This window comes from Canis aureus, chromosome 38, assembly GCF_053574225.1.
Source record: "Canis aureus isolate CA01 chromosome 38, VMU_Caureus_v.1.0, whole genome shotgun sequence".
Taxonomy (NCBI): domain Eukaryota; kingdom Metazoa; phylum Chordata; class Mammalia; order Carnivora; family Canidae; genus Canis; species Canis aureus.
The window spans coordinates 1,380,988-1,405,838 of NC_135648.1; the positions used below are offsets into that span (position 1 = coordinate 1,380,988).

A 24,851-nucleotide genomic window follows, 5' to 3' on the forward strand; every position below is an offset into this window, starting at 1 on the left:
TCTAGAAATGGAGCCTTTGGGGATTAGCTTTAGATAAGGTCACGAGGGTGGGGTCATGACGGGGGCCCTTTAACGAGAGACGCCCGAGAGCTCTCTCACTCTCTCCACCATGGAGGACACAGAGTGACACCAGCTATCTGCAATCCAGAAGGCAGGCCCTCACCAGGAACCAAGTCCTCTGGCACCTTGTCCAGGATGCTCAGCCTCCAGAACTGTAAGAAATAGTAAGAATGTTGACCTCGGCCAAATGCGAGGTGAGCCCTCTTCCGACTTCTGGGACCCCCATGACACTTCTCACGCATCACCAGTAGGTCTGGACCTGATTAATTCTAAGCTGATGAGATGCCACAAAGGAGCCCTCGTAAGAGCTCAACATGGTCTGTGGGGCTGAGGGAGTTGAGAGCAGGTGAGCTGCTGTCCCGCCAGCGTCGTCTCTGTGGCTCCCCCACGTGCTCGTTTCTGTCTGACGCCCAAGCCCAGCGGGCGGGCCGTGGATGGTACAGTGTGCCCCTCATAACCTCTCATCTCCGAGTTGGGGATGACACAGACATCGGAGGTCATCTGAAGGGCTGAGACAGGAATGGGTTAAAATATTCAGTATTCGGTGATTCTGAAGCTCAACCTCTCATTTTCACCAGGTACCGCATTTTTATACCATGTACCCAAGTGCCCCATTTCCAGACTCTCCCTAATTTGTCCCAAAGCAAAGGCATCTTAAAGCCTTGAGCTATTTTGTTCAACTTTCCTCCCTCTCTGCCGGGACCCCACAGCCACCAGTCACACCTAGTGGCTGACCATTAACAGAGGTCATTTGGGCCAACTTATCTGGGCCAGTAGGAAGCGATGCACATTGGAGCTTGGTCAAGAAGTTGGCACGAATGCACCTGAGGAGAGCGGTTTAGGAAATGATTGGTCCGCTCCTCTCCCCCTTGATCCACACGCTCAGTTATGAGGCCTCCTGGCTCACCTCAAATGTCTCTCACGTCCGTCCCTCCTGTCTGGAGCACTGCCACCGTCTAGATCAATCCCAGCTGATCTCTGACCTGATCTGTGGCATCAAAACCGTGGCTGACCTGGCCCTTCTCACCCACCCCGGATCACTTTCCCACAGTTGCTACATCGATCCCACAAAGAAGCAAAGTCACCGGCAGGCAGGGGGAAGGTGCAGAGTAGCTGGTGGTAAGAGCCAGTGGCCCTGTAAAGGCCAGTTACCAAGGGGCTTTGAGACCCCGAATGGGAGGAGAGAGTGACAGCACCTGGGAGGCCCTTAAAAATGGTAAAATCCAAATCCCTAAGACCTTTTGTAGCCCGGTCTTTATGCTACAGAATTTTTTCTGTGATGGATCAGAGTCTAATCCAGGACCAGAGCCTCCGGGTCCCACTCACACGCAGTATTATTAGGTTCACTATAACCGCTGTCGCCTGGACTAAGTGAGCTTCTCGGAGGCTGGGGCAGCATGTGCTCCATCCCCAGCCTCTGCACGCAGAGGGGGGCACACGTTTAGGGAAGAACACGCTAAGCCAGAGATGAATTAAGTCGCAGGAAGTCTTGGATGGGGACGGGGGTTGGAGGTAAACTTGGCCCTGGGTCTCAACAGACTAGAGGTTTACGGAAGGGACTAAGGGGTGAGTCCTGGGTGAGCAGCGAAGGTACTGAGCACTCCCGTGTCCTGTGGCCCCAGATGGTCCTCAGCTCCCGGCACACGGCGCCCACCTCCGAGCACCACCGGGCCGCCCCTGCTACCTCCGAGAGAGAACCAGACTCGGCCCGGCGGGGGCCTGAGCATCTGCACCCGCAAACCCACGCGGTGCCCAGAGTGTCTCCCAGTCTGTGAACTACGGGTTTCCAAGGCCCGTCTGTGGAGAAGCCCCATGTGGTTAGGGTCGGGCAGGTGAACGGCGGCCACGGGCTGTTTCCACCTGAAGCACGAACCTGTCCTGAGGGCCCCAGCTGCCACCTGTGGGACCCAGTACGCGGGCCCTGATGGAACATCTGCATCCTCCGGGCCCTGGGAGGGATGCTGCTCTCGGGACATCCTCAGGCCACGAGCCCCCGGGGCCCCACCCCCGCCCCTGCTGCAGTGGCAGGTACCGCCGCAGGCCTGTCCCCGTGCCCCCCTGCCCCAGGAGGACCAGGTAAGTGCTCTTCAGAAATGGGACCAAGAGAGCAGCCTGCTGCCGGCGGGCGGGCTCAATCTGCCGCAGTATCGAGCAGCCCCTGCCGCCACCCCTGTGCGGTTGGGCTCGCTCTTCTTCCCCTTGATTTCCGTGGCGGGATCAGAGGCTCCCTCGGTGGAGGCCGCTTGCTGGGGCCCGGCGGCCGTCCTCCTCCCCTCCGGGTGGGCACCAGCCAGCTGTCCCCCCACCCGACTCCAGTCCCTCAGGACAGACCCCACCTGGTATTTGGAACAGGACGGTTCTTCCTTGGGTAGGAGCATCCCCTGGATGGCAGGACACTAAGTGGGTTGCCGGCCACACCCGCATCCGTCACTACAACACTCAGAAGCTGTGCCCCATGTGCCCGCTGCCCCGTGGCTGGACCGCTGCCTTTCTGCCCAGAGGCCTCAGGGAAGGTCAAGGTCTTTAGCTACAAACGTTGGCGTCACGTGACTTTCTCTATTCGGAACGGTCTCCTGTCCTGTCGCCGCTGTTCTCTTAGCGTTTCAAGTGTAAGTGATTAACAGCTGGTAGCCAACTTCTTTTAAGTATATTTTTATAAACTTGAAGGAGGTCTCCGTGCCTACTAACCTTCATCGCTGATGTGATTTATTTTATGTAAAAAGTCTTTCTGAATATGCATAAGCAAATCAGAATATAATTTAAGTGCCCTCCCTACAGGAGCTTATTGTCTAAGGGGACAAAAAATGTGAAATATTGCGTAAATTGGACTGAGCCCCATCCTTCAGTGCAATGATGTATCTTTAGCCTCTCTCTGTTTTTCATATTCAGGATCTGTTTAGCTTTAGAGGAGAGACCTGAATTTGCTGCATCTTCCCTGGCACGATTGTTTGTCTACCTCTGCAGACAGGGTGTATGCCTACTAAGCTGCAATGGCTATAAATTTGCCTCTTAGTTTAGGGAAGGGGAAGCTGTAGCATAGTTTGTAATGTGAGTCGGTGCTGCAAACCATCAACAGACTTCCATCCTGCGGAGGGCAGTGGGCAGAGGACGGTGGTCAGTTAAGACCTGCCTTTTCTTCCTTGAGAACAAGATGGACCTTCCTGAGTCAGCTTTGCTCCTACTTCCTAAAGGATTGGCAAGGTAACGATTCATAGTCTTAAAATAAAAAAAAAAAGTCCCCAGTCAATCCTTAAACTGGTTTCAATTCTCTAATTCATCCATAATCCCGAGCTGGGGAGACGCACAGATGGAGGAGGAGGCACGCAGTTGCAGAGCGTTTGTGGGCAGACGGCGCAGCCCTGGCGGGGAGACGGTCGTCCACGTAAATAAGAGAACATCGCGCCATAACAGGTGTCGGTAGGCCGACGCTTCATCAGCCCTCAAGGAACTGGGAAAGATTTAAACAAGAGAAGAAAGAAAAAAATAAATAGATAAACAAGAGAGGAAGAGGAGGGGCATTCCAGATGTCAAGTAGGAAGAGTAGGGTGAAGCAGGAACGTATGCAGTTATGTTGTGGGAATACGAAGGAAGGGAAAAAAAAGAATCTGAGACCACAGGGAATCATGATAGATGGTCACAGCATAAAAGTATTTTAAATAAGCCCAGAGACTAACTTGAATGCATTGGGAAATGTATCCCCAGGTTTACAGCTGAGAACTAAATGCAATCAGTTTGAGAAATGTGCCTCCACGGCCTTGCTGACACGATGTGCGTCTGCTCTTCCACATTTCAGGCTTAGCAGCTGCTCAGTGGAGACAGACACCACACTTCCAGCACTGGGTTGATCTTCCAGGGCTTCTCGAGCTTCCGCGGACACCAGCTCACCCCGTTCGCCGTGTTCCTTGTGCTCTACACCTTCACCCAGGGTGGCAACGTCGTCATCGTGACCGTTGCCTCCACATGCCCATGTACTTCTTCCTGAACACGCTGTCCGCCTCTGAGATGGTCTACACCCTTGTCATTCTCCCATGGATGCTCTCCAGCCTCGTGGGTATGAGCCAGGCCATCTCACAGGCAGGCTGTGTCAACCAGATGTTCTTTTTTGTAACCTTGGGCATCAACAACTGCTTCCTGCTCATGGCCATGGGCTACGACTACTACATGGCCATCTGCAACCCCTTGAGATACTCAGTTATTATCAACAAGAGAAAGCGTGTCCAGCTGGTGGGGGCAGGGAGCCTGCAGCATTGGGTTGATGGTAGCAATCACACAAGTGACATCTGTGTTCAGGCTGCCCTTCTGTGCCACGAGGGTGGCCCACTTCTTCTGTGACATCCAACCCGTGATGAAGCTCTCCTGCATCGACACCACAGCCAATGAGATCCTGACTCTGATCATCAGTGTGCTGGTGATCCTGGTGCCCATGGGGCTGGTCTTCGTCTCCTATGTCCTCATCATCTCCACCATCTTCAAGATCCCCTCTGCACAGGGGTCACCTGCGCCTCCCACCTCACCGTGGTCATTGTCCATTATGGCTGCGCCTCCATCGCCTACCTCAAGCCCAAGTCGGAGAACACCAGGGATGAGGACCAGCTTGACCTCGGTGACCTACACAGTCATCACCCTGCTGCTGAACCCTGTGGTGTACACCCTGAGGAACAAGGAGGTCAAGGATGCTCTGCTCTGGGCCACTGGCAGGAAGCTTTCCTGATGAGAGATGGGAAGTGCTCCCCTGAGGTTCTCGGCATCTCCTCCTAGCAGGAATAGGAGCAGAGCCACGTGCCCTGGACTCCCAGAGACCTGCCCCGTAAGGAAGCAGAACAGCAGGAGCATCCAGCTGTGGGTCTGAGAACTTTAAAGCCCCTGAACAAAGCATTAGCCCTGTTTATGTGGGTAACTAGACAAACGAGGACAGGAATTGCCTGAAGAACAGATCAGGAAATAGTGTGGGCCCCGGATTTTTCAGTGACTTTTTGGTTTCTAGTGAAGGCAACAGAGAAAAAGCAGAACCCAGGACATGTATTTTTCCCCTACAATCCCTTCTGACTTAAGAACATGAGGACTTCTCAACTTGGAGCCCTGTTAGAATCGGTTTTTATATGACATGTCAAGTAACAAGTGACCGTGTGGATAGGGAGAGTGGCCTCCAGATGGGCTAGCAAGGGAAAATAGATTTCCTCTCCTGGCTGCTTCAACTTATCCTAGTTTCTAGCGAAACTGCTTATTAAAGATGGTGATGGACTATAGACAGTTTAATTAGAGATCCTCACAATTGCAGATCTTGTCAGTCTTAAGGGCACATTCAAAGATCCTCCTGGGTGGGTTTGGCTGTTGTTGATTCAGATAGCGTGTAATGGGCAATAACAATGAACGAGCCATGTCCCGGATTCTGGGGAAGGCCGATGAAGAAAACCCTACGTGCCTGGCCTCAAGAAGCTCAAACTCTAGCAGCAGAGGCAATCATTTAAGAGTATGATTTCAATGCTTTGTAACAGGTCATATTATACAAAACACTACAGGAGGATGGGAGGAGGGGTGGAGAGCAAGTGTTGGAGATGTTGGGGAAGCCTCGGAGGTGGTAACCCACCATGTGAACTGGCTTTAGAACCTTTGTTGGAGAGCGCCTGATGAGCAATTTGTTGGAGGAAAAGAATCCCAAGGAGAAGGAGCTATATATTCACAGATAAGAAAGAAGAATGTTCAGGAGATGAAGAACTAGTCTGTGTGCTGACACCAGGGACAGTGGGCGGGGGGACGTGGAGGGAGACAGGACCAGAAGCCTAGGCTGGGGTCCGATTGTGAGGGCTTGGTGTACCGAATGAAGAAATTTTGGCTTTAACTTTTAAAAACGGTGGAAATCACCCAAGATTTGGGAAAGCTAGGATTCAGTATATGAGGCATTTGTGTGAATTGTTGGCATCCTCCTGTCCTTACCCAGCAACACAGAGACATGTAAGAAGTTGTATGGATCTGTAGACTCTAAGCCAAGAAAATTGGGGGAAAGGAAATGTGAGTAGAGTATTTAGAGGTAATACACAGAAATAACTATGTATGTGTGATGAAACCGAATCAATCAGAGAGCGCGGAGCAGAGGCTGGCGGAGGAGTTTCTAGAGCTTGTGGCTCAAACGAGGACCCAGAGAAGGAGAATGGGGAACTGCTGTTGAATCAGTGACCAGGCTGGACCTCAGACATGGGCCACCATAGCCCCAGGACACACCTTCCACCGGAATTCGAGGGTGGGTGCATGACTCAGAAGATGAGAGAGAAACCCGCAGAGCACCTGCATCTGCTCTCCAGACCCTAACAGAAACACCAGGCCTCTCTTGGGGTTTAGAGAAGCCATGACAAAAATCAAACGATGCCTGAAGCTCCCTAGGATGGACAGTGGCTCAGAGTAATGAGGAGAAGTTACTAATTGGCGCAGGAAGGAATGTAATGAAGAGAAGCCAGGCCAGCAGGCACAGGGCATGGGCCACTGGCCGGGCACTCCGGGAGTCCTCGCTGCGCGCCACGGGCTGTGCCAGACGGGACACAGATGCGGAAGCCCCCGCGCCTGCCTCGAAGGAGGATGCTCCCGGCGTGCGGGGCAGAGGAGCTTCCACGGAGCCCGCAGGACGCAAACGTGACGGGGAGCCGGACGCAGTGTGCTTGCCACCTGGCGACCAGGACCTCAGCGCTAGCGCAGGCTTGGGTGTGTGATCTACATAAAGTCCTGTCTCCTCGCCCGAGGAGAAGCCCCGCAGGCAGGAGCTCCGTGAGACACACGCGTGTTACCCGGCCTCTGGGGCCGGCCGTGGGGAGCGGCTCCCAGCAGCATCACCCACAACACCTTAGCCCGTGGACCCCTGGCACGTGCACCGCCCAGCTGTTTCAGAAACCACACCTAAAAGGAACAGCTTCACCGGGAGACATCCTGGAGCCAGAAGCTTCAACAGCTCTTCTCACCCTACGGAGGAACCGGCCACAGACCTTTCCCGGACCTGCTCAGTGGGGCCAGCAACTCACAGAAGACTTGGCTGCATCCACCCCCTGAGGGGGATCCTTCTGGTTCCCTGGTGTTATCTTGGCCACCGTTCACACTCCGTATCACATCACCGCAAACACCTCTTCCATAATGAGGTCTCCTCCCGTCACTTTCCCACCCATTATTCTCACCAGGTTCTGAGAGCAACCCTAGCAGGGACACAGGGGCGAGGCTCTCTGCTGCACAAATAAGGCTAACTTTGAAAAGGGGGTGAAAAGAGCACGTGAATGTGTACCAGCTGGCAGACATTTTCTGTTTACCCAGAGCGTATCACCACCCAGGGCGATCCACAGCACGGAGAGGACGTGCTAGAGAATACCCCCGAGCCTCGGATTTCCCAAGTAAAACGAGACCTTGTCCCTGAACCTTTTTGTCAGAGAAAAGAATTTATGCCCCATTGGAAGGGCCACTGGGGCCTCCCCCCTGGCCAATCAACGGGGATGTCAGAGGAAGACTGTGTCTGGTGGAAGGTCAAGCTGTAACATCTTCTTCTTGACCTTTCTCCAACATACAGACAAATCAGGAAAGCATTGAGAGCTCCAGAAGCCAGCCTGGCCCTTCGTTAAGAAGATAAGGTCTGGTGCTAAGTGCTGAGAGCACAGTGGTGGATTGTGCTGAATTTCTGGCCCCTAGACAGATTTATAAGTATATGTAAAAGGCAAAATTATAGAGACTGCACGCGGATCGGTGGTTGCCAGAGGTCCGAGAGGGAGGGAAGGTTGCACGGAGGAAGCATAGGGAATTTTTTGAGGGCAGTGAAACTATTCTGCATGGCACTATGATGGTGGATACGACACTATGCATTTGTCAAAACCCATAGAATTTTGCAGTGGAGTCAACCTTAATGTATGCAAATGAAAGAAAAATCATTTTAGGAGAGTGAGATCCCAGAATAGAATGCAGGCTGAAGCAGAAGAATCTAACTGTATTACAAACACACAAAAGCCCACTGGAGGGGGAAAGGGGGAAACTGTTGACCTCGAGAACTCTGAAAATGAGCAAAGTCTGAGAAGGTTAAAAGCAAAAGGAACAACACGTAAGCACCATCTTCTAATTTTTAAAATCGCTACCCACAGGGGTCCAGGTTGACATTCCTTACAATGCTATAAAGGTATACTGGAACTGAACCATGTGAAAATGGATGGCAGATGGTGGAAGCCAGGTTTTCCACTTAGTGTGGGACGTTACAGACAAGCAAGAGAAGACTAGAAAGGATCTATGTGGTAATGGATTACAGAAGCCCAGATCTTGGTTTCTAATACCATTCTCCAATAAAAGGATCTAAGATTGGATAAATAGATATCCTAGAATGAGGGCAAGAAATAACACAATGAGCCTGGAGCATCTTGTAGAGCCTGAAAGGAAGAGTAGACTCAAACCACTCAGTAGGTTGGGGATGCCAGCAGGACATAGTAGCCAACGCTGGGACAACGTGAACGACAAAGTAGCACCACGTTATAAACCAAAAGATGAAAATACACACACACATCCACACGTCCATACTGATGCAACAGAAATACATGGCGGAGAGTAGACCAATCTTTTGGGAAGAACTCCAAATAATGTTTCTATCCCACTCTCAAGGAGGTGGACCATCACTTTATTAAAAGTAACTTGCATCGTACTAAGTGACATCCTTCCAATGAGGTAAATTATTTCAGAAACCCGTGAAGCCACCTTATCCAGGTCATCAAGGTGAACATCAACAGTGAGAAGTTCTCTTCGTGGTCTTCCTCCCCAAATCTAGCACCTTTATCCCTACTTTATCTGCTATGGATACATCCACCTCTACTCTCTTTGGATGTTTACATAACAGTTACTATTTCCTATCCTTTTTGCTTTCTACCAGCCAATATCACATTAATTTCTTGTGGGGAATATATATGCTTGGGTCATGTTAATAAATCCACAGTCCCAATCTCTGTCTTAAGGGGACCTATTTAGAGCACTTTATGTCATCATTGATATGTCTGGGCCCAAGTATGCCGCCGTATTTTGTTTTCTATCTTTTTCTTTTTCATGCCTTCCTGTGGGTTATTTGAATGCATTTTAGGATTACATTTTGGTTTTTCCATAATTTTTTTTTAAGATTTTCTTTATTTCGGAGGGAGAGAGTGTGCAGGAGGAGGGGCAGAGGGAGAAGTTAGAGAGTCTGAAGCAGACTCTGTGCTGAGGACAGAGCCCAACTCCCGGCTCAATCTCACAACCCCAAGAACATGACTTGAACCAAAATCAAGAGGTGGACACCTGACCGATGGAGCCACCCAGGTGCCCCTTTCCACATTTTGAGCAGATCTTTCCATATAGCTTTTTAGTGGCTGCTTACTTGGGTCCATAACAAGAAATAGGGTATAAGTCATAGGATCAGTGTTTGTTTATAAGAAACTGTCCAACTGTTTTCCAGGATGGCTACACCAATGTGCTTTCCCAGTATGAAAATCCCTGTGGCTCTGCATCCTGGTAAGCTGTTGATACTGTATTTTTCATTTTAGCTATTCTGATAGATATACGGTTATACTACAGAGGTTTGACTTTATATTTATCTAATGGCTAACAAGGTTGAACAGGAGCATTTCATGTGTTTATCATCCTTTTATCTTTTTGGCAAAGTGTCTGATCAAATATTGTGTCATTTTTAACTGGATTGTTTTCCTGCTCTTAAATGCTGAGAGTTCTTCATGTATTCTGGCTACAAGTCTATTGTCAGATAGCTTATTTGCAAATATTTTATGCCTAGCTGTTGCTTGACTTTTATTTCACAACGATTTTTAAATTTTGAAGTTCAATTTATCGATTTTGTGTTTAATGATGTTTTTGTATCATATCTGAAAACCTGCCGCCTAACTCCAGTTCATGAGGATTTTCTCCTCAAAGCTTCATTGTTTTAGGTTTTATTCGGACAGATCTAGGATACATTTAATTTTTGGGTAAGATGGGAGGTTTAGGTCAAGGCTCTTTTCTTTTTTACATATGGATATCCAATGATTTCAATTTTCCCTTTTGAAAAGATTATGCGTTCTGCACTAAATTGCTTGGGCACCTTTGTCAAAAATCAATTCTATATATTTGTGTAATATTGACTATTCTCATTCAGGAACAGGACACGTCTCCAAAGATCTGACCCCCTACACACATACATACACACACACACACACACACACACACACCCCACTACCAACTTCTTTGTGTTGCTTCCTTGTGTCATTTGGTTTAATTACGCCTAGGAATTCTGGCAACAGACAGGCCCCATGCTGACTTCCACTGTGTCCTTGCACTCTCGGGAGTGGAGAAACCTGTATCGCTCCCTATTACCTGACAGCGAGACAGACTTGCTTCTGCATATCGGTGCCCATGAAACCAGCCTGGCCTGCAGTCCCCCTTCCAGACACCACACTAGGAAACAGAAAACATGCCTCTGCAACCTCCTCCTTCACTCCTCTCCCTCTCCCTGTATGAATCCCTTCAAGGAAGTTCTATCTCATACAAAGTATTTTATGTAAATGGGTTCTTGTAGGTCTGACCCTGACACGTCTAAATCTCAGTGGAAACACATCTTAGCCTTCCATGCAAACCCTTATATCACATTCAGAATATTTTTCCATGTTTTCACAATGTCATCAATAATGAGATGACTGGAACTTGAACCAAAATGATGAGCGCATGAATGGAGGAAATGCTACATATTACATGAGTATTACAAAGAATAAATCGGGCTCTAGTCCCAGATTCAATATGGAGCTTGAAGAAGAGGGTGGAATGCAAAATCACTCTTCTCATTCTCAGTGGGAAAAGCAGGAGGTGATTCGTAAAACATGAAATACGGGTGAGTTCGGTTGTAAACATACGATGAATTTGAGGTGCTTAATGAAGACTTTAAGTGGAAATACTCTGCAGAAGGTTGGAAATGTAGGTGAGGACCTCTGAGAATAGGAAAAGGGGAGCCATCCATAGAAGGTGAAGAGTCAAGCTGTGAGAATAAAGGCTTTCTCTGAGGGAGAGGTCACACAGAGAAATGGAAGACTTGAAATTGATAAGTAGCGTTCAAGTGGTGGACGGAAGACCAGGGGCTAAAAGGGGTCATTGTCAACAGAATAGGGCTCGTTGCAAAGGAGCAAAGAGCTCTCCTCTACCGTAGGCATTAAATTAATTTCAGCTTTAATGTAAGCAGTTTTTTGTTGGCTCTTGGTGCTGTTTTGGGTATTTGCTCTGCTAGCGAATACTCAGTATCACTATCTACCTCCCTCGCCCAGCTTTCTCTTCTTCAATAAGGAGAAAGAACCTTCTGATATCTGTGCCCTGTGAACACCAGAAGACTGAAACCCCACACTAACACCAATAATACGATATCTTTAAATAATCCTTTCCAATGTTACCCTTTCAGAAAAGATCATCCCTACTTTCAGCAGTTATATTGCCGCTAGATATTTTGTGATTATTTGCATCTACACATTACTGTTCCTTTTAAAACAATCCAAAAGATTCTTTATATATTCAGGAATTCTGCAGATCATATCACAAAGTATTCAAAGTATTATGTTTCTCAGTTTTAAGTAATATATGCCCATTCTGGAAAAATAAAATATAAAATACGTAAGAAAGAATATAGGAGTGATTTTTAAAATCCAACTGGACAGTCTTCTTTTAGTCTTTATTTTTTACATTTCTGAGATGGTATTTTATATAGAGTCACATTTTGCTTTTTCATTTAATATAGCAAAAGATTTCATTTCCACTATTGCAGATTCTCAACGATAATATTTAAAAGCTTCAAAATATACCATGATATAGATGTTCAATACCTTCTTTAGTCATTAGTTTTTAGCATTTGGATTGCCACCTCACTTTCTTCAGTACAAAAAAAAATCTAGGAAAACATGGCTTCTATTTTTTAAAATAATCCATTTTGGCTCATCCTCCCATGAAACAGTTTTAATTTGAATATCAATTTCAGTGAAATGCAAAAACATGGTGTTCATGGATGCCGTGACACGCAGGTCCTTCTGTATGTGAAATCCCCACAATGCATAAAAAACGGTCCAATTTTTTTTCCAGGTAATAAATGCAAACCTAGAGTTAATCCTTCTACTTCAGTGCATTAACCCCGACTCTTTTTTCTAATAACTCTATTTCCTTTCCCTTAAAAAAAATCATTCTAATTACTTTCAATCATTTTGTGCCTTAACATTCACTGGGCTTTGGCTATTTACAGGTATCCCAACAAGCAGAAAGAACGTCTACCTTTCTTATAGTCAAGTATCCAGATCAATATGCCTGTTGCTGTAAGATATTATGTTAACGTTTTTCTGATGTTTTTTCCTGGGACTGGATTCTCAGGAACTGTGCACAATGGGGCTTGGGTATGTAGCAGATAGTTATGATCAAGGACTAAAAATTTGTTGACAGTTTAGGGACGCCTTGGTGGCTCAGCGGTTGATTGTCTGCCTTTAGCTCAGGGCATGATCCCAGAGTCTGGGATCGAGTCCTACATCTACATCGGGCTCTCTGCGAGGAGCCTCCTTCTCCCTCTGCCTGTGTCTCCACCTCTCTCTGTGTCTCTCATGAATAAATAAATCTTTAAAAAACTTTGTTGACAGTTTATAGAAAATTTTCAACCAATTTAAAATATGTAATAGGAGTAGAAACACAGAACATAGAGCTATCGAGTTTTCTCCAGAAACAACTTTCCTGTGTCAGTTAAAAGAGACATGGATATGATCCAGTACTGCATTTTATAAATGAGGTAACAGAGTCTGCAAAATTTTAAGGGACCTGTCCAACATGAAGCTAGCCAGTCCATGGCTGATTTGAAATTAGTATATTTTGTGATACTATCCTGCACCATAAAGATGGATAATTGAAAGTTAGCTGAAAAATATATCTGCCCTGGGAAGGTAAATCACTCAGTGGGAAAATGTGGGATGACTTTAAGCTTTAATTTTAAATCTCATTGGAAGTACAAATGCAAAAGATGAAAAAGACAGTAAGAGTTGGACAAAGTCTGACTCATGATTCATCTGCTGTGTCCCAGCCATGGTGATGGAAGGGAAGGAGGCATCTTGAATCCTGCCTTACTTCAACCACTATGAATATGTTAATAATCTCACGCCCTTTCCAGCCATCTTCCTGTGCTGCATACACACTCAAGGGTTATAGGTTAAGGCATTTTTGTCAGGCCTTATAGAATTTATACATATTTTCTCTTACCCAAGGATAGAACTTCCAATTTATCTTCAGAATCACTTTGATTCTTGGGATGCCAGAGTGGCTCAATGGTTGAGCGTCTGTCTTCAGCTCAGGTCGTGATCCTGGGGTCCTGGGATTGAGTCCCGCATTGGGCTCCCCACAGGGAGCCTACTTCTCCCTCTGCCTATGCCTCTGCCTCTCTCTGTGTCTCTCATGAATAATTTTTTTTAAAAGTCACTGTGAATCTTTAAATGATTCTTTCCAAAATGAATGAAATCTTCCCCAAGGTGACTTTTCCTCCATTATTATTTACATAAATATCTGGAACTTTAAAATGACAGCTTGTCTTACTGAAAAAAAATAAAGAGCAAAACAAAAAGGGAAATACTAGGTTTAGTTTTTTGGGGCACACAACTACGCAAGTCAGTACATGTTTAAAAACAACATACCTATAGGTCTCCCAGTGTGATTAAGTGCCATGTTTTGTACAAAACAGTTCCCCATCAAGTATCTATCTATGGAAGGAAAGAAAGAAATATGGAAAGGAGGAAAAAAAGGAGGACAAGAGAAAGGAGAAAGTATTTGATCTATAGACAAAGATGGGGAAAAGAACCAGTGTAATTGAAAGCTAACCATGTGTTGGACATTTGACTTATAGTCTTATTTTGTCCTAACAAATAAAATAGAAATTTTATCTGTACTTAGCTGTTGAAGGAAATGAAGCTCAAAGTTCATATACAGTTAAGGGACCGTGGGGAGAGATTCAAACTGCTACCCCTACACAGTGTTCCCTGTCTTCGTGATCATATTTTGCATGGATTCCTCAAACGGCTTCCTAAGACATGTCCTTGCTTCCACTCCTGTACCACCCAACAGTGACCATTACCTATACCCCATCCACTAGTTCTCACTTCCACTCACCACCGTGCACCCATACCCCTCCCTTCTGTTACAAGAATATAGAGAATGAACCTAGCTTTGGGTCTTTCAACTTCCTAATGCCGCCTGCCTGCAATGCTTTCCCCCAGATCAGAGGATCACAAATCATGGCCTCTAGGCCAAATTCTACTCCTCCACACATTTTTATAAATAAAGTTGTATTGGTACACAGCCATCCTCTTCTCTTACCTACTGCTGCGCTCATACTTTAACGGCAGAGTTGAAGAGGTAAGACAGACGATGCAGGTTGCAAAGCCTAAAATATTTACTATCTTAACTTTTTCAGGAAAAAAAATGCCAATCCTCGCCTAGACTGTGGCCTGGTTGGTTCTATGTGGTCACTCAGAAGAGGTTTCCATCTCAAACGTCACTTCCGAAGAGTGGCCTTACGTGACCACCCAGTCAACATAAGGCAGATCCTTGCCATGGATCCTATCATCTGTATTTTATTATCCTTACGACACTTATTTTACTCATTTAGTCCTTGTTCCTTATCTAAGTCCTCTTTTTAGAATATGCATTCCAGAAGAGCTGTGACATTCCGGGTCTTGTTTACAACATTTGCTGGTTATCAGCAGAGAAATCTTTGATGGATATTTGTAATGAGCGAATATGTGATAGAACCCTTGGTTTTCATTATTTCAGAACTCAATATTTTCCACTATCCTATATTTTCTAACAAGAAAAGCATGTTCTGGCCATAGGAAAGAACAATGTATAATTAAGCACATTTTTGCTCAATTCTGCAGATCTATTTCAGATTCAGTAGAGACAGACATCACACCGCCCTCAGGAAAACCATAAAGCCTACAAAATGCAGAGTACACTCCAACTTAATTGGCAGTGCCATACCACAGACCTATCTGCAATAACCAGGCAAAAACATCTGGAAGGTTTCCATGGGGAGAGGAGCTTGTTCTGGGAGAGTCCTAGAAAACACTTCCAAGTAAGCAGTTTGTCTTTTGAGCTCAGCAACTTTGTTTTTCTCCTTGCAGCAGCCTCTCCTTCCCGTGACGCAACCGCCGTCCTCCTACTGACTATTCCCAGTGCATCCAAGACACCCCAGTTTGAAGCCCACAAGCAAGACAGCCACCCATGCTTCTGACATTCCTTTAAAGCTGACTCCTTTTGAGGCCTATTCAAGACTTTCATCAGCAGCTCAGGGCTGCTGCTTAGTCCACTGACCAGGTAAAAAAAGAGCTGGTAGTAAGTCAGCTCATGTGTTGCCCCTCCCTGAGAGGACCTCTAGTCCTCAAAAGCCATTGTCTTCATTTAGAAGGTCATTAAGGACAGCAAGGTGTTTCAAATCCTTTGGTAAGCCAACTTACTCTCTTTACCTCCAGGCGGTCTCTGAATGTGTAATATACCATCGAACGATTCTTGCTTGGGATCCAAATGGCTCTAACTGGGACATTAGCCATCGCTTTACAAATCTGTGAGGTGAGGGTATAGGATCAATGATCGCTAAGTCCCATCGGTTACAAGAACCTATGCTTCTAGGATACCCACCAGAGACTTTGGGGCAGTGCAGAAGCATGTAGACGTGAAGGTCACATCGATGGGAGTTACAGTGTTCTGTGGTCTGTGGAAAACCCCTTAATCTCTCACAGCCTCAGTTGCCTGGGACAACACAGCAATAACAATGCCCGCCTCTTGTGTGGTTACGAGAATCCAAATATGCTAACTGCATATAAAGCACCCAGAGCTGCCCTTGCTAATAAATGGCAACTATTTATTTTCATTATTATTTTTCTACTTGGCTCTAGCCTCAGCAAATTTATGGTAGGATCCTGAATGACACTGGTTATCTTTTTATGAAATTTTTATCTTAGGAAGTGCGACACTAGAATTTCAGAGAACTAGCAAAGCCGGGAAGGGTTGATCATGAGCCAATGAGGACTAGGGCACGGATCGGAGTTCAGGGGGCTGACAGAACACAGCCCCACAAGTCATCTATTTTTTACCTTAAATCAAGAAGCCTGTTCTCAGAGAGAGAGTATAAGGATCCCAGGGGGAGTGTAAGTTTGAAAGAGGAGCTGGCTTTCGTCCCTGAACTGATGGACAGCTCCTGATCATGTAACCACTGGACCCGGTCTCACCAAACGAAGATCTACAAAGGAAGGCAAACGCTGCAGTAGGCTTTAGGAGCCCAGACGTGGCCAGAGGAAGGCCATCTTACACTAAAGAGACTTGGGACTTGGTAAATCTCCTTATATTTACCAAATTTCTTAGCATTGAAAACCTTTACTTTTAAAACTTATCCAATTTATTCTGTGTAATGAAATGAAGAAAATCATATTCCCCAAAATTCCTCTTAGGGAGACTTTGTATTTATTCAAAAGAAATTACTTTCTTTGGAGTATGAGACCCTAAGGAAATGCTCAAGTAACACAATACAGCAATTAAATTGTTCCGCCTAATAAAAGGATGAGCAAGTCTAACCAGGGAGAGTGTGGGGAGGGAGAGAGGGTAGGAGGAAGGAAGATGGTGAGGAGTGGGCGCCGGCGTGGGGTGTGCTGCTGGTGGGGGCAGGTGTCCTACTGACTGGCAGAGAAGGGACTTGGGAAAAGAGTAAAGATGTCTAATGGGGGTTGGGGGGTAGGTGGTTTGCAAGAGCGAGTGTACAGTTCAAGTCCCTCCCTGTGATTCCCCGGAGATATCTGCAAAAGTGCCATTTGTACTGCACCCTGCCTTTGTGCATGGTCTCGTAGGGCTGAAGAAGCGCTGAGTTCTGTGTTCAAGTTAGTCCGGGGAGAAAACAATGTTCCAGGGAATCATAACTCGGAGAACAGTGCGGATGAGGGAGAAAGAGCTAATATCTGAGTCAGACACAGTTCTGTTTCTTTAGAGCGTCTCTTAATATTTTTAATGAAGTTTTAAAAAATTACTTCATCCCCACTGTTATACGGAAAACGAAGACCAGAGAGAACTCAAGTGTGGTAGGAAGACTCTCTTCCCATGGTGGGGGGGTGGTGCGGGGTGGGCAGACAGACTCAGAAGACTGGGTTCAGGGGGCAAGTCTGCTGTCTGTAGCCCTCCCAGCCGAGCACCCCCTTGCAGGGACCTGCCCAGCGCACTCTGAGGGGAATTTTAGGTGTTTCCTATTGGAGGCACTGCTTGTCCAAAAGAAATAAAATGTGAGCCCACAGACATAATTTTAGTTTTTGGAATAGCCAAATTAAAAATTGTAAAAATAAAGACTTAATGATATCTTTTATTTAACCCAATCTCCCTAAAATATTGCCATGTCACCGTGTAATCAGTACAAAAGTTATTAATGAGGTGTTCTACATTTTTTATGCTAAGTCGTTGAAATCTACTGTCTACTTTATTCTGACAACACAGCTCAATCCAGACTGGCCATATTTCAGGTGCTCCGCAGCCACACGTGGCTGGAGGCCACCATCCTGGGCAGCCGTGCTTTCAGGGCAGAGTCCCAGATGGTCACAATCACAGAAAAGTAGAGGAAATTCTCAACTGGATCCATGGACAAACTGACAGCTACTCCACATGTAGAATATTAATCATATAGCACTAGGCTGTGGAAAACTTTTAAATTATGAATAGACGGTTTAAGCAAGTAGACTCAACAATTATTGAGTATTAGTACTTGGAGCTGCTAAAAACAGGCACTTCCATATATTGTATCTAATCCTCTCAAAGAAAACGTCTGAGGATCGTTATGGAAATGGAAACTGGAAATGGCAGATTTGTGCCCAACATCCGCTTCATCCTTCTTCTACTTGGCCTTCCTGAAGGACAAGAGAGAAAGCTACTGCATTTCCTAGACTTTGAAACTATTTCTCAGGGTGAATTACAATCAGCCAATCAAATCCACACGAGTGAGATCTGGAGCCTGGATGTGAGGCCAAGACAGCATGTCTGGGAGTTTTGCCCTTTCTCCTGGTGCAGGGGACTGACTTTTCAGCAGAATTAGAGGGGTGCCACTGTCCAGTCCCTACCTGTGGACTCAGAGGAGTACCACCCGTGCTGCTGGGCCCCATTGGAGCAAATACTGTGTGGCCCTGGAGACACTGGCAACAATGGCAGCACCTTTCTACTTATGTGGACTCTTGCATGTCGTGGATTCCCCGGGATGGCCATAATGCTGTAGGTTCTGGAGCCGTCTGTCCTGCTTATCCGAGAGATGGGAGTTTCCTTGAGGACTCCATTCTGCGGTATGAATGCAGAGATGATTCCCTAATGTCATGCTAGATTCTGTTCTTTCCTCCCAGTGACTCTGTAAAGCCATTCACACAGACCACTGCACTGAGCCATCACGTCAGTGGTACCATGCTGGTCGGGAGGGGTGAGTTCAAGATGGCTAGCATGCCACAGGGCTTGGTGGGACACAGGCACTTCATAGTGAGAAATCCCAAATGCTGAGAAATTTGCCATCTCAGCTCAGAACTCCAGTGGTCAGAGGTCAGAGGTCAGAGGTATGCTAGGACAGCCCCTCAAGGGGAAAAACCAGCTGCTGTATCTTTTATCCCTCACCACAGCATAGGAAGCACAGACACCTGATAGGTCTCTGCGGGTTCTGAAGGCAATATACTCCTTACCCGAGCAAAATGTTCTGGCCCTTGATACTACATCAGAAGCATCCAACTCCAAGCAGGGCTTAGAATAGGACAGAGCTCTGCAGCAGATCCAGGTTGGACACAATCAGCCCTGTCACCTGGCCATATACACTGGCAGATCTCACAGTTCTGGCTGGGTCACTGGTAGGAAAAAAATGCAGTGCGTAGTTTACAGTAAACTCTAAGGGGAGGATCACAACCCAGATCTCAGGTTATGGAGCAAGGTCATACCATGTAGGACAGAGAATTACATATTTTTGGAAAACAGGCTCCTGGCGTGGTATTGAGCCCTAGCAGAGAAAAAAAAAATGTTTGACAATAAGATGCCAACTGTCCATGCCAAATGGCCTTCATGTGTTATCCCTCATCCTGTTTCACCATCAAAGTCACCACCAGGTGCGGAGCTTTGGTGACACCACAAGTCAATCACGGAGACCTTTCTAGAGGATGGTGGAGGACGAAGGGAACTTAGAAGTGAGAGCAGAGGGAAGAAATTCTTACTATCAGTCGTGGCCTCCAAACCAACTGCAATGACGAGGGCTGCCACTTTCCCCACCACCCTCCACCCTGTAGGCCGCCCTTCGGGAAGGGGCTCTACCGAAGCCTCGATGAGCCACCTCCCAAATGCACACAGAGAGTGGATCGGTGCAGGATTGAGGGCACATTGGGGCAGACACAGAGACACTCTGCTTGGACCTCCCTCTCAAGAAAAGATGTGTTCCCCATGTCTAAGGTCCACCCGGGCTTGTAAGTCAGGTCACACTCTTGGGGTCCCCCAGGCTAACAACCAGCAAGACTGGGGCACAACGGCCTGGCCATTCCCAGCAAGTGATCCCTTTAACAAGCCGAAATTCCTCCCATGTTCTCCCCCCGGGGCTGGCAGCAACTCCATCAGGTAGCCACCATGGTCCGCTGACCCCTGCCCCCCATCCTTGCTGTCCCCCCACTTTCCCACAGGTGTTTCTCTACAGTAAACACAGGTTCTGTTTCCTGGAGGACGCAGCTGAAACCAAGGGTCCCTTTTGTGATGAGATTTGCTTCTTGGTAGGGAGAAACCTAATAAATATGTTAAACATGATTTCCATGAAAATAATACAGGGCAAGGGGATCATGAGTAATAGACGGGTTATTCACGGGGCTGGGCCTTTAAAGCCTCTCGGAGACAACACACCTGAGGAGAGACCTGACTAAAGCACAGATCTGGGAGACAAACGTGTGAAGATAGACTCGTTTTTCTCCCACATTCACCATAGTACATTTTCCTAACCAACCTCAGCCCTATTTGCTGGATTCTTAGCTCATGACCTGGTCTTCTACGTCATTATAGAATCATACAGTCATTATAGAATCATATAGTCATTATATCATTATACCAAAAATACCAAGACATTTTTGACATAGATTCCTCCAAATCTCTTAACCCAGATCTATCTTTATTCTCCCTTTCTTTTCCTGTGACCCTCTCTCTGGGGAAGAGTGTGTTCTCATGGCCAACACTAATCTCTCCATTTGTAACTGAAGACAAGCAATGTAGTGGTGTTCTCAACTGCCAAGAAAAAATTATGCATTTCTGCCTCCAGGGAACACTGCCATTTTCACAGAGTACGACTCAGAAACTGCTGATGTTTCATAAAATAAGACTAATGAATCTCAGTGCCACATTGAAAAAGGACGTGTTCAGTAAAGTGTTCGTTAATTCATCACTTAGTGAGCACCTGCTAATGGGCCTGGTTTTAGCCGTGATAACAGAAAGATAGCCAGCACCCCAAATCTTGGGCCAGCTGTCTCCTGCTACAGATTGTTAATAGGGCATTCTAAGGATTTTTAATAGAGCACATTCTTGTAGATTCCTAATAGGGCATATTTTGCATGGATGACACTCTAGGAAAATGTGTGCTTGCCCTAAAATACAGTGCCCTACTTCTGATGAGCTAGGCCGGCTCATGTGTGCTGCTCACAATGTCCCTCAGCCGGTCTAACTTGAGGTCAAGATTTAAAGCCTTAAATGACTTGCTGGCTTTTTCTACCAGGTCTACTCCAGGAATTGGACCCAAATATTTTTAAAAAATAAAATAGTAAAACAAGGGAAAGACAGATCTTAAAAGTAGGAACCTGGCTTCCCAAGGCCCAAGTACAGCGACCCAAGGAGGCTTCCCTCTGTGCCCATCCCAGCACTGGTGGCTTTTCCTGGCGCACAGATGCTCCAAAGCCCAAAGCAGTAGATGCTATTGCTACTCCAGCCCCCTTTGAAATAAGAGAAGCAGCAATAATCCCAACTGACAAAGTTCTTGACAAAACGTTTCTATAATGTCTTTGATCCATTTGTTGAAAGAGAAAAACCTGTTTCCCCCCAACACCCCCACTAAACTATGGATTCCCCCCAAACTGATGAACTTTTGCTTGTCGAATACTCATCCTGCTTTTCAAGACCTGTCAGAAATAACCATATAATAGGTCACTGAGAAATCAATCCACAAATAGCTCAGCCTTTTCTATGTAGGAGGATGTGAGTCCAGTTAGGCTTCTCACCATTGCCATCTGGAAAACTCTGAAGAGCTGCTTCCATGTACAGACATCACCCACTCAGACCTTGCAGCTCCAGTTTCTTCCCCTCTCCTGCAACTTCATTCCTATTTCTGAAATTGGAATTTCCTGCCATTGTGGCAACAGTAAAGACTTTGGAGACCATGGCAATGAACTTAGGGAAAATCTTTATCCATTTCACAACCAGATGAATCATCGTTTCTCATAAAAAAAAAAAAAACAAGTCTTCTACTTGTCCAGAACTGAAATCCACGACTATTAATGTTAAAACCAAACCCCTTCAAGTGTTCAGTACGCCATGTGCAGTGTGTTCTTAGGCACAGCGTCTACTCTGATCCTCAAACACCTGTGACACAAGCACAGCAGGAACTATTCTAGAAAAACTGTCATTCGGCATCAGGCTCCCTGCTCTTCCCTCTGCCCTTCCCCCCTCCCCCCCCAATTCATTCTCTCTCTCAAATAAATAAAATCTTAAGAAAAAAAAAAAAAAGGAAAGAAAAACTGCCTTAATCCCCAATCTATATGGTCTGATCCTCAGAACTCATCTTTGTACCATATGACCCCATCACTGGTCAAAATATTGAGTCAGGGAGATCCCAATGAGATCAGTCTTATTCCCTCTATTAGGAATTGAACTCGAACAGAAAGAGAAATGTGGAGAAGTGGAGAGAGGAAAGAACAAACAGGGGGCAAAGACGAAAAGCAGTGGTCCATGGAGACAGAACATTAAGGTGGAGCGCTCTGATCAGAGAAACAGCTATCTAGGGAAAAAGAAATGCAGAGTTTGTAGAGAGAAATAGGCCCCAAAACAAGACGTCATGCTGAAACTTCAGCACCATAACCTAACTTCATCCCAAGGTCTGGCTACATTCTTGTCCTTGAGCTTTATGAGATGCTGCTATAACTTGCAGTAAATTTTCCTTTTCCTTAAGCTAGGCCTGATTTCTAGATTTGTAACCACCATAAAAAAAGGTAAGATTCAAAGTGATTAAATTTATCCAAGATCACAAAAATCACATGATTGGATAATGGATGAAAAATCCGAAATCAAAGTCTAACCCCCTGACTTCCAGTTGATTAATTATGGAGAAATGTTCTATCCCACAACGTCTACTTAAAGAGATAGTGAGTATAGGAAGATTCGTACATTAAATTCAAAAGGAAAGAGTGCAAAAATTTTAAAAAGCCAAGACAATCATAGGTTAAATGGTGGCCCCCAAGAAGATATGCCTGCTGGGAGTCTGTACCCAGGACTGGGGGAGGGAGGGAGTCTTTGTAGATGTAATCAAGGATTTGGGGATGAGGTCATCCTGGATTAGGGTGGGCCTGGATTCCAATAATAAACGACTTTACAACAAGGAACAGGACAGAGAAGTTGAGATAAAGACCAAAACAGAGCCTGTAGTGATGGACTTAGGAGCTAACAGATACCAAGGACTGCCAGCCAGCAGCCACCAAGCCTTCAGCAGCTAGGGAACAGGCATGGGAAGGCTCAACCCTAGGGGTACCTTGACCTCGAACTTCTAGACTCCAGAAGTGTGAAAAAATAAATTCAAGTCACCAGGCATCTGGTCACTTGTTATGGCAGCCCCAGGAAGTCAATGTAATGATTAAAAGTGTAAATAAATATGAAAAGTAGAGACATTAGAAAGTAAGCACTTAAGAATACATGACGGTGGCCTGTGGTATTTGAACTACCATGTGAGAAGGCTGGAGGTCAATAATCCCTGGTTTCCCTTCTCGTCACCCAGTCTTTAACGCCTGCTCAGGGCATGCTGGGGGCACTCATGACGTGCGAACCTGTGCTGGGGAGTTGCCCTGTTGAGGTCCAGGCTACTCGAGAGGAACTATTCTAAACCTTTTATTTTCATTTATTTGGTAAAGGATTGAGGTTGTTTTTGTTTTTTTCCTGCTCTGACTTTATCAGGAAAGAAGGAAGACATCTTTGTCCTTCCTCATTAACAACAACCTACATAGTCCCTGCTCCTCCACCGCGCCCCCACCCCTTCACTCCAAAACAGAAACGGTGAGTTGTTTCTCACTCTGGAAGCTCCGCGATGCCGGAGAGAGAGAAACACTACTTTCTGCATATTTCTCAGAACGAGAAATCTTTGTGTTTCAAAAATGGAGATTAGGGCGATTAGGATGGTTTGTCCACAAGTGGGAATGTGGACGCTGTGGCTCGAAGGGGAAGAGTGGGTGGCGTAGAGCTAAGGGGGCTGAATTCCCTAAAACCCGAGAGGATCTGGTGAGCTGAAAGGGCTGGGTGTCATGGAAATCTGCAGGCTCCTCACACACAGTGCCCCATAAATAGAAAGATCGCAGAGGGAAAACAGTTGTACGAATACCCATGGAGACCAAACTCTATGAAAAGAACCAGTTTCATATTTTGAAATTAGAATATCTAAGGGCATCCTTTATTTGTTGCTTGCTGAAAGGAAAAGCAGGTCAGGGCACATGAAGGGTTTGCTTCCCTACCACCTTCTCTTTCATTAAAAAGCAAAACAAAACCCCTATATGATTTACAGAGTAATGCGTTAGATTAACATATGGTTGATTAGCTCACTTGCAATTTTAATGAAAAATTCTGTTTTCTGCACCATAATGTGTAATGTATTTTTATACGGGAAATGAAGACAGGTCTTATATGCTCCCCAGTTGACGGTTACATCTCAAGAGGAACTTAAATAACTCACACAAGTTGGGTATTTAATGAAAGAATATTCTAGGAGGAATTTGTGACAACTAGCCCCCAAAGAACCTGGGACTACCTCAGGAAGCTCAACAGAACCAGACGCACAACCTCTATTCGCGTACGTTCCCTGCTCCTTCACGTTCTGTGCCCACAACGTTAGCGGACTAATGAAAATTCTGCGACGTCTTCTCATCGACCTCAATAAATGACCGGCTCTGTGTGTTGAAAAGACAAGCAACACGGCACAACGGGGACTTTCCTACTGGGGGTTTTCACTGTCACATTAAAAATGTTTTTGATCATGGCTAAGTGAAAGATTTTAAAATCCTAATTCCTCCCTCCAATCCTCACCCACCGCAGGAGGGGGGCCCCTTCCAGTGGACTCTCAGGCGCAGGCACAAGACTCCTTCCTCACTGTCTGCAATTGCACCTGCCCATGTGTCTCTGAGCGGCCTCAAAAATAGGGTCCCAGCCCCACCAGGGGAGGGAGGAGACTCAACAGCACAACTTCCCATGGGATTGGATGAGAGGGAATTTCTGACAAACTTCATTTGATTTAGAAAAAGAAACGAGACGTTTATAGTCCCTAAAGACCTGCGAATGGATTCAAATCTACCACTTTGCATGCGGAGAATCTATGCTTAAGACGCTCATGTGTTTATTACTCAAATAGGATCATTCGAGCAAAGTTGAGCGATGTTGACTAAAGACATCTTTCATCTTTTGTAATGAGTGTACTTATCGAGAGAAAAAATTAAGCTCCGCATGATCTGTCAGAGCTTAAGAAAATGATCTACTCTTAGCCTGTAAAGTATCTTTCCTTT

At 46.0% G+C, this 24,851-nt stretch overlaps 1 pseudogene; it reads left to right on the forward strand.

Annotated features, from left to right (window-relative positions):
• The first annotated feature begins 230 nt into the window (after positions 1-230).
• LOC144307121 (olfactory receptor 10J1-like) lies at positions 231-4,771 on the forward strand (annotated as a pseudogene).
• Positions 4,772-24,851: the final 20,080 nt, after the last annotated feature.